At 47.3% G+C, this 13,491-nt stretch overlaps 1 protein-coding gene across 1 annotated transcript in view; it reads right to left on the bottom strand.

The window, feature by feature from the left end:
- The window catches only part of LOC132414588 (AP-2 complex subunit beta-like), a 202,221-nt gene that overhangs the window by 3,209 nt on the left and 185,521 nt on the right, over positions 1-13,491 (bottom strand). The window contains 1 exon segment of the mRNA XM_059997267.2: positions 1,192-1,850. The gene's annotated coding sequence lies outside the window, so the exon portion shown is untranslated.

Here is a 13,491-nt window from a genome sequence, read left to right as displayed (position 1 = left end):
CAATGTTTTCAATATAAACTCCTCAAACCACAGCCTAACTTTGGGCTATTTGAAGGATTAAATGAGATGTCTCACCTTATCTTGGAACAAGGGAAGAGGAAGGGAAGGGAGGGAGAAAATGAAAGAGGGCAGGAAGGAGGGAGAGGAAAAGAAAGTTGGATCATTCAAAATCATTGTGGAGCACCTAAAATATGACAGGTCCTGAGGACACAGCAGACACAAGACAGACACTGGTCCTGCCCCTGTGGGGCTTACAGCTCGCCGCAGGAGGCAGGTACTGGGAACTGTGTTTAGTGCTCGAGAAGAGATCTCGTGTCCTATGAGCTGCAGAGTATACAGAAGCGCTTACCATGAGGCCTGGCACATAGTAGGTGCTCAATAAAACTGCACCCCTCCCCCCTCTACCCATTAATCCTGGACCATCTGAGGCTTCATCACAGGAACCAGGCAGTGCTGCCACCTCCCTAGCCGGGACCCCCTTCCTGGTCTCTTTCCTCTTTAATCCTGTGCTGCCCAACGCCCAGGCCAGGCTTTCTGTTGTCACCCACAGAAGCACAGTGTTCTCTTCCATCCCCACCTCCGCACCCGTCCCCAGCTGCCTCCTATAAGTGCAAGTCCAGCCACAGTGCCTCCAGCACCCAAACATCTTTGAATTAAAAACCGTTTCTTTTTGAGCTATTTGTAATGAGGTGGATAGACCTAGAGTCTGTCATACACAGTGAAGTAAGTCAGAAAGAAAAAGACAAATACCGTATGCTAACACATATATATGGAATTTAAGAAAAAAATGTCATGAAGAACCTAGGGGTAAAGCAGGAATAAAGACGCAGACCTCTTAGAGAACGGACTTGAGGTTATGGGGAGGGGGAAGGGTGAGCTGTGACAGGGCGAGAGAGAGTCATGGGCATATACACACCAACAAACGCAGTAAGGTAGATAGCTAGTGGGAAGCAGCCGCATGGCACAGGGATATTGGCTCGGTGCTTTGTGACAGCCTGGAGGGGTGGGATGGGGAGGGTGGGAGGGAGGGAGACGCAACAGGGAAGACATATGGGAACATATGTTTATGTATGACTGATTCACTTTGTTATAAAGCAGAAACTAACACACCATTGTAAAGCAATTATACCCCAATAAAGATGTTAAAAAAAAAAAAAAAAACCGTTTCTTTTGTTTTCCAGTGACTCTTACCCTCCGCCTGGGTTCCCTTGTACACTGTCTTCCAACATTCGGCACCTTTTGCTCTTTTCAGGAGGCCTCTGTGATCCAGCTCTCAGCAACAAAGTGAACGAGGCATCAAGCATCTCTTGTAGCAACAGCAGACCCTGGGGGTGCCCAAAGAATGTCACAGCAGTGACAGTCACCAGTGTTTCAATTCCCGTCCACAGCCGTGGAGCTCCAGAGTGACAACTCAGCCTGCTGTTCGGAGGTGAAGTACAAATGTCTCGGCTCGGCTCACGTAGTCCCGCACACCGTGGCCCACAGAGCTCTTGCCGCGCGGCACTGTTACTGCTCTGCGCACCTGTGCTGGGGCGTCACTGCCCCTTCTGCCTGGGACGCCTGCTCCAGCTTTATCTGGAAGACCTCCTGCAGGCTGCCCCATCTGAGCTCCCAGCATGAAGCAGGCTCACGCCCCATAGCAGCAAAGTCAATCTTGTGACTGCCTGGTGGTCCACACCCCTCCCTCATCTGGAAGCTCCCGGGGAGCAGCAGTCCCTGTCGTGGTCCTCATTTCATGTCCCAGCGCCCCACCCAGGGTGGGTGCGTAATGACTGTTGCTAAAGCAGGCGGAAGGAGAGGGCTTCACATCATTCTCGTCATCCCCCAGCCGCAGATGAGAAACAGAAGTCCTGGAGGTGACAGGAGTCATACAAGTAGCAAGTGACAGAATTAGGATGAGAAGCTCTGACCCAAACCCTGGGCTTGTTTATACCCCCCTGGACCCTCTAGCATGGATGGACCATTTTCCGACTGTGCTGATGGGCACCATTCCACACACAGGATGCTGGTGACAGGTCTCAGTTCCTGATGTGGTCATTCATTCATTCCTTCACTCATTCATTCAGGAAACATCTTCTGAGGGCCCACTTTGTGCATGGGCAGTCAGGTGAGAGAGGAGAGCTGACCACAGAGTCAGGGCCCCCAGAGGGAAACAGATACGCAAACCAATAAGCGGGCACAGATGGTCAAGGCTGCTATAATATGCAGACTAGACTCTGCACACGCCCCCACTAGGGGAGCGGAGAGCTCACTGGGCTACAATGTGGAATACTGGCTGGGCCTGGAAGGATGAAGGTGGAATTTCCCCTGGGCAGGGGCCTGGATGGTACATTGTGTGTGGTTATAAGGGTGGGCTCTGCCTGGCCCCCAGGCCCAGCTCCTCTGTACACCACTGGCGGGACTTCTTTCCCTTTCTTAACCTCCCAGCCTCATCTCCAAACAGGGATAATAATGATACCCGCTCATAGGCTTGTGTGAAAACGAAACGTGCTGTATCTCTTAAGGAGAATCAAACAATTGTTTGATGGCATGCTAATAGCTGGTGTGGAGGCTGATGTCTTCAGGGCATGCGGGGGTGAGGAAGGCCTGCAGAGAGGGGCTGGAAATGGAGCCAGGAGGACCTGGGCTGGGTTTCACAAGATCCTGTTTCTGGGCTCAGACCTTGGGACCTAAGCTTGCTGTTAGTGGAGGGAAGGCCAATCTTTTGCTTGCGACAGGGGTGTGGCCAGATGTGTGGTTTGTGCTGAGGGCTTGTGCTAGAGGCTGCAGGACACAGTGACTGGAAGCAGGCAGTCAGACTGGGAAGTTTGAAGGAATCCAGGAGAGGTGACAGAGGTGGGGTTCTGTAGAAAGAGGGTGAAAAATTAGGATTTCTGAGCTCTGCCACTCATTTTCTGTGGGACCTTGAGCAGGTTACTTCCTGCCTCTGGGCATCAGTTCTCCCACCTAAAACGTGGGCAAGTTGGCCTAAATCAGTGACTCTTTACCTGGAAATGGGATTCATATTAGGATCATTTGGGAAGCTTTTATCCAAAGACATGTGCTTGAACCTCACTGCGGACCTTTGTATTCTGAGTTCAAGGTAGTTGGAGTATCTCGAAAGGGCTCCCCAGATAATCCAATCCCACCACTTCCCTCTAGCCTGGATGGCTACTGAGACCTTCTCTGGTTTGGCATGAAATGATATTCTGGGTCCCTAAGGGCAGATAGAGCCCTGCCCACAATCTACACCCTAAACAGCCCCCTCGTCCATCCGAGGTGGATCTGGCCTTTCGGATCAGGCCTGTTGTACTGAGAGAGCCTGCTGGGGAGGGCTCCCTGCCCTTTCTGATGAGGATAGAGGGCAAAGAGCCTAATAAGGGCTGATCCAAGTCCCTGAGGCATTTAGATCCCACCCACCCTAGGAACCAGGGTCATCTGAAACTTAGAAAGCTCCCAGGAAGCCAGAAACTCAAAGAAGCCCGATAGGCAACTCACAGGCTTAGATTCAGAATGTTTTGTAGCCTCAGTTTTGTGGTTCTTGAGCCATTCGGCCCTGGACCAAAAATAGCCACATTGCCAAGTCTCTGTGGGTGTATTCGGGGAGTCAGCGAGGGTCAGGTGTGTGCCACATCCCCCCAGCGCTCAGCAGGACACTCAGAACAATTGGGGTGGGCCATCTCACGTTACAGCTGAGGAGCCGGAAGCCCAGAAAGGAAAAGCGAGTTGTCACATGGGGACCCCGTGACAGAGCCCTGAAGATAACCCACCTTAACTCCCAGACAGGCTCCTTCTCTGTGGTTTTCTGGCTTTATGCTCAGGACCAGAGAGCTGGGCTGTGGTCAGAGAGAGAAGCTGGGCATGATCAGGGCCCCTGGGATGCTGGAAAGCCCTGCAGGGTTCCTGCAGCCCACCTGGAGGCCAGGGCACGATGCCAACTTTGCAGGGAATGGTAGAAGACAAAAGCCCCAGCTTTTCCACCCAACAGAGCAAGGACGCAGGGGCAGAAAGTGGCAACAGTTTGACCCAAAAATATACCCACCAACACCAACAAGGTCACCCATGATTCAGCAAACACGCCCACATGCTGCTAGGAAAGTCCCCTGAGGAGCCCTCTTCCCCTGAGGTAGTAGGTGGACGCCTGGGTCCCACCTCTGCTCACCACCAACTTCCCAGTTCATCTTGGGGCCACAGCTCTGGGAGCCCAGGGGAGCCTGAGCAGGGATGCTCTTCCTTCATTGCCCTTTAGGCCAGGCTCTCAGGCTCAGCTTAGAGCTGGCCACCCAAAGAGACACCTCCACTGCCAGGTCTGGCTTCATGGGCTCTGGAGTGAGCTGAACTGGTCACAGAGAGTGCATTTAGCTCAGAACTGGAGCCGGGCCTGGGATGTGCTAGCCAGCACAGCTTGGACATCCGGGTTCCCTGGCCTTCACCTCTATCCTCTAGTGTAATAGGAAAAGCACTGAACTTGGGATCCAGACCCTGTATTTTAATCCAGGTCACCGCTTACCAGCACCATCAATTCTGATCATCTTCCTGAACCTCTGGGTCATTATCCCTAAAACTGGGATCCCAGTGCCTCTGTACTAGGACCATTGTGAGGACTAAATATGGAAATGTGTCAGAAGGCTTGCAGCACAGAGCCCTGCTCATTATCGTGGTTTCCAGGACTGTTCTGTGTTTCCTCCCTCCCTGCTCGGTTTGTCTGACGCATCTTTACAGCTGCTCTTTAAGAGCTGACTGCAAATTGGCCAGGTTCTTTCTCAACTCCCGCTGGCTGGCCCAGCTTTCCCAAGGGTGGGTGAGTTTCAGGAGCCAGGTTCACGCGGGGAGCATCTGAAGTCAGGGCTGCTGCCTGCCAGACCTAGCTGAAGTCTGCAGTCCATGTGTTCCACCAAGCCTGCGGCCCTGACCAGGAGGTTCACATAATTTGCAGGGTCCAGTGCAAAATAAAATGAGGGGTCTTGTTTAAAAACTAAAAATTTCAAGCATGCAACAGCAGAGTCTGCACAAGTCATATGCCATGAAGGCTGCCCTGCCCCTCTCAGCCCTCCTGCCATGTTTCTGCTTCATGTTGGACAGGCATCCATTGGTTTTCTCCTTGAAATATCCCACTTTGGGTCTCCTGTGCCCTGGTTTGGAAAATGATTTTCCAAAATCCCACCATTATGGTTTTATCGTTCCAAAGTCCTTGACATAAAGACATTTCCCAAACAAATCAGAAGGATGCATTTTACTTCCCACAATCATTGCTGCTTTAAGTGACACATCAACCTCCAAGCCACTCCCACCCGCAACTCCCCAGCTGCAGAGTCAAAGAAAGACCAGACCTATCTAAAATGTCAGAGAAGGGATTGCAGAGAGGGGCAGGAGTGAAAAATAGACAGTGTTGCCTCTGCTGATGTGGGAGCCATCTTGCCTCCTGTTTCTAGCTGGAACCAATTTCAACCAAATATTTCTCCCACCACCTGGATATGATGTGATTCAGTAGGATGGGACATATTGGGCACCCAGCGTATGTTAGTTTAAAGGAATCTGTCACCAACCTTTTCTGCCACCTCCTCCATCCACCTTCAAGAGATAGGTCCTTTACATCCAGGTGTGGTAAAGCAGGTAGATGGCACTGAGCATCCTCCACCCTCTTGCCCAGTCCCCCCTTGCCCACAATCACATCATGAAAAGGGAGAGGAAATGGGTAGCCGGCCTTTCTCCCAGCTCTGCCATTCTTGATCTGTCTATACACGTGTCCTCATTTATGACTTACATTTTCTGCTCTTTCTCCTGCTTAGCTGACCGGAGATTGTGAACCTCATAGGAGACAATGGCGGGATGCAGTGGGTATTTGGCAAAGCACATGGTTATCGACCTCACCGTCCCTCTACCTCTGCTGCCTCTCACTTGCGTCCCTTCCCAGCCAAACAGCTGGAAGAGTTGGCGCCACTCTCCCCCGTTCCTCCCAACCCATGTGTTCAATATACTGCAAACTGGCCTCTGTCTCTACCACGTCACCAAAACTGCAATGGCTAAAGTCAACGGTGACCTCCTTGTTGCTAAATCCATGGCACCCTTGGCTGTCATCTTGCCTGACATCTCGGCACCCTTGACCCTGTTGACCCTTCCTTCTGGAAACATCCTCTTGCCATGGCTTCTATGACAGGTGGCCCTCATAGTCTTCCTCCAACCACTCTGCTGTTACTTCTGAGACTTGGTTAGAGGTTCCTGGTCCCCTGTTCATCCCTTAATCTTGAGGTTCCCCTGGCCCTCCGTGGAATAACAGCGGTTATTAGCTAACGTTACGTTGTGCACTTCATGTGTGTCAAGCTACTCTAAGCACTTCATGTGTGTTCAGCTGTCTAGTCTTCCTCATGGTCCTGGAAGTAGTTATTATTATTAACACCCATTGTACAGATGAGGAAACCAAGGCACAGAGAAGTTGTCCAAGATTACTCAGCTAGTCGCTGGGAAGGTGGGATTACAATGCAGACAGTCTGGCTTCAATCCTGAAACAGTACTCTGCACCACCTCTTGGTAGAGACTCACCCCTGGGTGCTGCCCAACATCTTAGCTTGTCCTGCAATCTACCACCTAATCTGGCCACAACCTACACCACCTGTAACCCCATATATACACTCTGTGCCCCTAGACTGGATTCCACACCCTTCTGCCAGACACATCCTGGTCTTTGCACATGCTCCTTTCTTTAAGGGGAATAAACTTCAACTGTTTTTTCATGTGGTAAGTTCCACTCTTGTTCAAAATCACCTCCTCTGTGAATCCTTCTCTTGTTTCTCCCAATCCTCCGTCTTCCCTGGATCCCAGGCACTGTGCTTTTCCCTCTGTGCTTGCACGGACTGCCTTATAATGTAATTTGTCTGTTCCTGAGACTGCCTTCCTGTCCAGACTCTGAGTCTAGACCTGGTTTAACACAGGCATATGATCCTGCTGAAGAATGTGTAGGTGAACTAATGAGCTGACCCATGTCTCAGTGGAACCTGATGCTACCGAACCAAACTTGGGTCCATTCATCCAAATGCAGTAAAGCCAAGCTATTGATGCTGGGTTGTGGTGAAGGACAGTGCAGCATTTATTGCAAGGCCAAGCAAAGAGTATGGGTGGCTAATGCTCAAAAGGCCTGAAGTCTCCACTGGCTTTTGGGGAAAGGTTTTCAAAGACAGGGGGAGAGAGTTGTGAAGTGCTTGATCAGCTCGTAGACATCCTTCTGACTGATGGTGGTGATGCATTCTGGAGTCAACATCATCAACCTTCTGGTTCCAACTGGTCTGGGGGCTACATGTACATGGTCATCATGCAGTTAACTCCTTCCATCTGGTGGGGGTTTTAGTATCTGTGAAACAGCTCAGGAATGTGTGTCAGGTACTGTCATTTATGTTCTTCAGGGAAGAACTAAAGATTCTATGACTCTACTGTATGGCTGATCTATTGTTTAAATTATTACCTGTTCTCCTGACCCAACTGCTGTCTTTTGTTATACATGTTCACATTCTTCCAATCATTAACTCTTGAGCCACCCTTTTGTGACCAGCAGAGGCCTGGGAGACGAAAGCTTTTCCACAAACAAGAGGCAGGCCAGGACATGGGGAGGGCTGTCCCAGGAAGGCCCCATCAGGTCCTGCTTCATTATCCTGAGACTTTAACCTCATCTACCCTGTGTTTTTACCTAAAATCTAAGCCTTCACATTCAGATCCACACGCGCGCTCTCTCTCGCTCTCTCTCGCTCTCTCTCGCTCGCTCTCTCTCTCTCTCTCTCTCTCACACACACACACACACACACACACACACACACACACACACACACACACACGGGCTAAGAAGTTCCCTTAGGCAGTCCCAGCCCCCTCAGGCCATTTTCCTAACTGTACAACCTTCCAGGAGTCTGAAAATCCTGCCTTTCCACAATGTCTCATCCCAACTCTGAGACTGAGTTTTGCATTCTTCCATAATGTTCAGGCCGTTTCATGGGGCCTAGCAGCTACAACTTGACTACTGAGTCATGTCCCATGTCCCACATAGACAGGACTGTCTCCAACAATAGTTACAAAAATAGTCCCTTATGTGTTCACAACTATTTGTGGCTTCTTTGGTCCCTTACACCCATGTGTTCATTTAAGCTTCACAACAAGGTATGGAATAGTTACTATAAATCTATATATTTGACAAATGAGGAAATCAAGGTGCACAGAAATTAACACTACACACACACACACACACACACACACACACACACACACACACACACACACACACACACACACACACACACACACACACACACGCCTCCACCCAAATGCCCCAGGAAAGGGTTGGGCCCTATGGGTCCAAAGACTGCTTGTCCCATGCTGAAGCAGGTTTATGCCAGGTGAGCATGAGATGGGCCAAGGCCACATAAGAAATGAGTTTTCTCCAAGACTGTGTATGGAATTTCTTTCTGGCCTCCACATCTCTACTTCCCCAGGGCAAGCCTCTGCCAACATCCCACCTGTGTAAATAAGCAAGCAGGTAAGTGTAGTCCAGTTGCACTTATTCAGGTACATCAGTGGAAAGGCGAGCTGAATTTAAGACTGTTATTAAATAAATGTGGTTCTCTTACTTCCAACCATATATAAATCCTTCTAACAGTATTATCGCGTTGAAGGTACTTCGAAGATACACGTTAATGGACAGTTTATCAGGATTTGTAATTAGCACAACAACTGAGAGCACTTTAAAGTAGTTGGAAACAGGGTAACTCACTAAAGAGAATCAACCACTCAAAAACACAATTGCAGTATCCATTTACATGCCAGCAATTTGTCTGCCAATTAGAAATGCATATATTCAAACAGCTACTGTAAATCTTACTCTTGATGCAGTATTTGACATCCCTCCCGGCAAAAAATACTCATTAACTAAGTCAACAGATATTTAAAGGGTGCCTACTATGTGCCAATCATTCTCCCATGTGCTGGGAACCAAGATACACAAGGCACTTGCCTTGTAGAGCTAACCCCCTGGGAGAGACATAATTTTTCAGTTAATTATATAAACAAGATAATTTCTAATAGGATAAGTCAATGAAGACATATAACAATGGGATATGACCAGAAGGGAGATTAAAGAGTTGGCATTTGAGCTGAGACCTGGAGGGGTAGAATATTCTAGGCAGAGAGAATGGTGAGTGCAAAGGCCTAATGTGGTATCTTAACACTACCCTCTGAATAAGACCCAAGACAAAGATTTAAAGAAAGTAATCTATTTGGGAGGTGCAGGAAAGATGAGTAAGGGAACAGGAGAGCAAAACAAGGACTTGATAAAGAACTGTTATCAGGCCAGCTCCTTTGTGAGTCGTGGGGCCGGCTCCCCAGGGACACTTTGGGAAACAGTACAGAGCACACAGCTGAGACACAGCTGAGTTATCTCACCTAGGAGCAAGGGAGTTGGGGTATTTATACTCTACTTCCTGTCTCTCACTGGTGAGGCCTGCTCCCCGGCACTTCTGTCCTGTCCTGCTCATGGACAGAGTGATCTTCCATGGCTGAAGGCAGCTTATGTGCACTGAGACGGAAGGCCTAGCTAAGGCATGTGAGCTGGCTACTGGCAGCATCTGCTACATGCAGAGACCAGCCTGGAATATTCCAGAAAGAAAGTGAGAGTGGCATATTAAACTTGGGGCACAATGGTAGGAAATGAAGCCTGAGAGGAAGGCAGGGACCAGCTCAGGTGAAGCCTGGGAGGCCATTATGAGTCTGAATTTTATTCTAAGTGCTTTGGGAAGACAGCTGAGAAATTCAGAGATAAGAACTGACTTTTTTTTTTTTTTTTTAAAAAAAGATTCCTCTCTCAGTTGTACAGGAAACAGGTGTTTTGGAGAGTAAGAGAGAATGTAGGAGGATCAGTCAGGAGGCACTGGCTGAAGTCCAGGTGGGAGATGAGGCTGGCTTTGGCTCCTGGGGGTGGGGTGGGGTGGGCACTGTGCAAAGCAGATGGACCCAGGTGTGTCAGAGCGGAGCAGAACTGATGGATGGGTTAGATGTGGGGCAGAGTAAAAGAGGATGAAGCCTTGGCTTCAGCGTGTCAGTACTGAGGTAGGAGGATTACAAGAGGAGCAGGCTGGGTTGCATCGCTCAGGAATTGTGTAACTTGGGTCAGTCACTTCTCCAATCTGGTCCTCAGTTTTCTCATTTGGGAAATAAGGAAGTAGAACTAACTGACTTCTAAGGATGCTTTTAACTCTAATAGTCTATGACTTAAATAAAAACAATCATATATACATACACACACATTTATATAAATGTATAACTGAATCACTTTACTGTACACTTGAAACTAACACAACATTATAAATCAACTATACTTCAATTAAAAACAAAATAAAATATAAAAAAGCAATCAAGGGACTTCCCTGGTGGGCCAGTAGTTAAGAATTCGTCTTCCAGTGCAGGGAACGCAGGTTCAATCCCTGGACGGGGAACTAAGATCCCACTTGCCACGGGGCAACTAAGCCCATGTATCGCAACTACTGAGCCCACGCATTCTGGAGCCCATGCAAAACAACTAGAGAGAAGCCCGTGAACTGCAATGAAGAGCCCATACGCCACAACAAAAGATCCCTCATGCCACAATGAAGATCCCGCATGCCGCAACTAAGACTTGACACAGCCAAAGAAATTAAATAAATAAATAAATGTTTAAAAAAGCAATCAAAACAATCCCTCTTTTTTAAAGTTCTAGCTCTTCTTGATAATGCCACAAACCCATGTGAACCACCACTCCAAACAAAAGCTAGAACCTTGACAATAACCTGCTTCTAATCATATTTTCCCTCTATATTATTTTTCCTGACTCCTTCAACTCAAGGTAACCAACAACCCAAATTCCCTTGCTTATCTTAATCTCTGTGTGTTTCTAAAAGTATATATATTTTTACTTTATAAAGAGTATCATAGTGTTTATAATTGTAGGCACTTACTTTTTGGCCAGTAGTATTCTATTAATATATATCCATATTACAGACTGTGCCAATGCAGTTCATTTTAACTGCTGTATAATATTCCATTGGTTAAGTATGCTCCTATTTATTCATCCACTCTCTCTTGATGGGCATTTGAGGTTTTTCCCAGATTTTCGCCATTGTAAACAGTGCAGCTATGAACATTTTTGTACGAGCAAGACTTCTACTATGTCTATATGAAAAAGTGCAATTGCTGGTTTAGGATAGTCACTGTTTTGAGTAAACTTTCAATCATTTTCTAAAGTAGCTGCCTGAAGATACCAACCATGTGTAAGAGATCATGTAGATCCATGTTCTCTCCAACACTTGATATCATCAGAGTTTCCCGTTTTTGCTAGTCAAATTACTTTGAATTGCGATCTCTTTCTTGTCTGGATTTGCATTGCCCTGAACAGTAATGAGGTTAAACATTTCTTCACTTGTCCATCACATCAATCATTAAGTGTGCCCTCTTCTGTGAAATATCTGTTCCTGTTTTTCATCATTTTTCTTCTGGGTGTCTGCGTTTTTCTTATCAATATCATCAGTCTGCTTCCTGCCTGTAAAGTCTGGGGCTCGAGACCGTTTTATGTCCTAAAGCGTCAGTCTTATTCAATCCAGACCAGCAGCACTTTCGGTGATGGAACTCTCAAAAACTTTTTGTGAAAGGTCAGTAGCCAATTCAAGTGTCAGTGGCCACAACATGCGCTTTGAGACATGCCTCTCCGTCCTTCTCTAGATATAACTCCAAGTATTTGGACGCTATCAGGATTAATGAGATTCAGTTTCTTTTCTAAGAAGTGACGTTGTCCAACTGGCAGGATTCCCTGGGACTATCTAAATCTCCTCAGAGGTCTTAACAAAGGGAGTAACAGTCATGTTCTTGATTTGGTCTTGACCCCAGGTCATGCCTTTGTTTTGATATTGCCCCTAAAGCTAGTTTCTATTTTGAGAATATTTTGCCGGCTGCAGAGGTTGACATAACAGATGATTGCACCTTTCCATCATTCAAACTCTACAATTTCTACACTTTCTATGTTCTCTTTCAATTCTGCTTGAAAATGAGCCAGTCTTATCTGCTGTCACCTCTTTCTTGTATCTGATGAAATGTACTTAGTAACAAGTAACTCACACCAACAACATTCTGTCCCAAAACTTCTTCTCCCAAAGCCATAAATTCGGTAAGTATATTTTCTGCCTTCCGAATGATCACGTGACAGTTTTTCCAAATGTTTAACTATTACATTACATAGCTTGCTGGTTTTCCAGCCCCCTATAGTAGTTACTTCCCTGCCTGCCACTCAGCCCCAAAGCCAAAACCACACATTTTATTCTTTGGGTAGCACAGCACCCCACTGCTAGGTACTAGTTTCCATATTGGTCAGCTTTCGCTACCATAACAACCCCCCCCCCACCTCATCCCCCAAATCGGTAGCTTATAACAAGAAACATTCCTTTCTGCTTTCAAGTCTGCAGGTCAGTTGCATCTCTGCTCCAACCTGTGGGTCAGGTCCTTGCCCCATATCTTCCCACTCCTGGGCTCAGGCTAAAGGAACAGCTCTTGTTTAGGATATGTCATTCTCCTGGCAGAGGATCCAGGAAAAAGAAACTTGCAATGCTTTTAAAGCTTCTGCTAAGCTATGACACATGTCCTATCTGCTCACATTCTGTTGGCTCAAGGAAGTTACATGGCCAAGCACAAAGCCAATGATGTAGGACAATATATTCTGAATCATTTTAAACAAGAATAGAGTCTCTCACAGATATCAAGGAGCTCTTGATACATTCTTATATAATCCTTTGTTAGGATGTGGATTGCCATATAGTCTACGATTTGTAGCTTATTTTCTTTTTTCTTTCTTTCTTTATTTGGCTGCGCTGGTCTTAGTTGCAGCATGTAGGATCTAGTTCCCTGACCAGGGATCGAACCCAGGCCCCCTGCACTGGGAGCGTGGAGTCTTAACCACTGAACCACCAGGGAAGTACCTGTAGCTTATTTTCAAGTTGTCTTTTTAAGAAAGAAAACTCTTAATTGTAATACAGAAAATGTATCATTCTTTTCTTTTAGAGTCAACATTTTCGTATCTTGTTTAAGAAATCTTTCCCTTCTCCAAAGTTCAAAAGATATTTCTATTAAGGTTTTCTATTAAAATTTTCAGGGGCGTATTTTTTTTTAAGAAGATGTTGGGGGTAGGAGTTTATTAATTAATTAATTAATTTTGGCTGTGTTGGGTCTTCGTTTCTGTGTGAGGGCTTTCTCTAGTTGTGGCAAGCGGGGCCACTCTTCACCGCAGTGCACGGGCCTCTCACTGTCGCGGCCTCTCTTGTTGCGGAGCACAGGCTCCAGACGCGCAGGCTCAGTGGTTGTGGCTCACGGGCCTAGTTGCTCCGCGGCACGTGGGATCCTCCCAGACCAGGGATCGAACCCGTGTCCCCTGCATTAGCAGGCAGACTCTCAACCACTGTGCCACCAGGGAAGCCCCAGGGGCGTATTTTTAACATTTAACCATCTGCAGTTGATTTT

This window comes from Delphinus delphis, chromosome 19 (assembly GCF_949987515.2).
Source record: "Delphinus delphis chromosome 19, mDelDel1.2, whole genome shotgun sequence".
Classification (NCBI taxonomy): domain Eukaryota; kingdom Metazoa; phylum Chordata; class Mammalia; order Artiodactyla; family Delphinidae; genus Delphinus; species Delphinus delphis.
The sequence above is the reverse complement of the archived record's forward strand: the minus strand, read 5'-3'. Positions and strand labels throughout refer to the sequence as shown.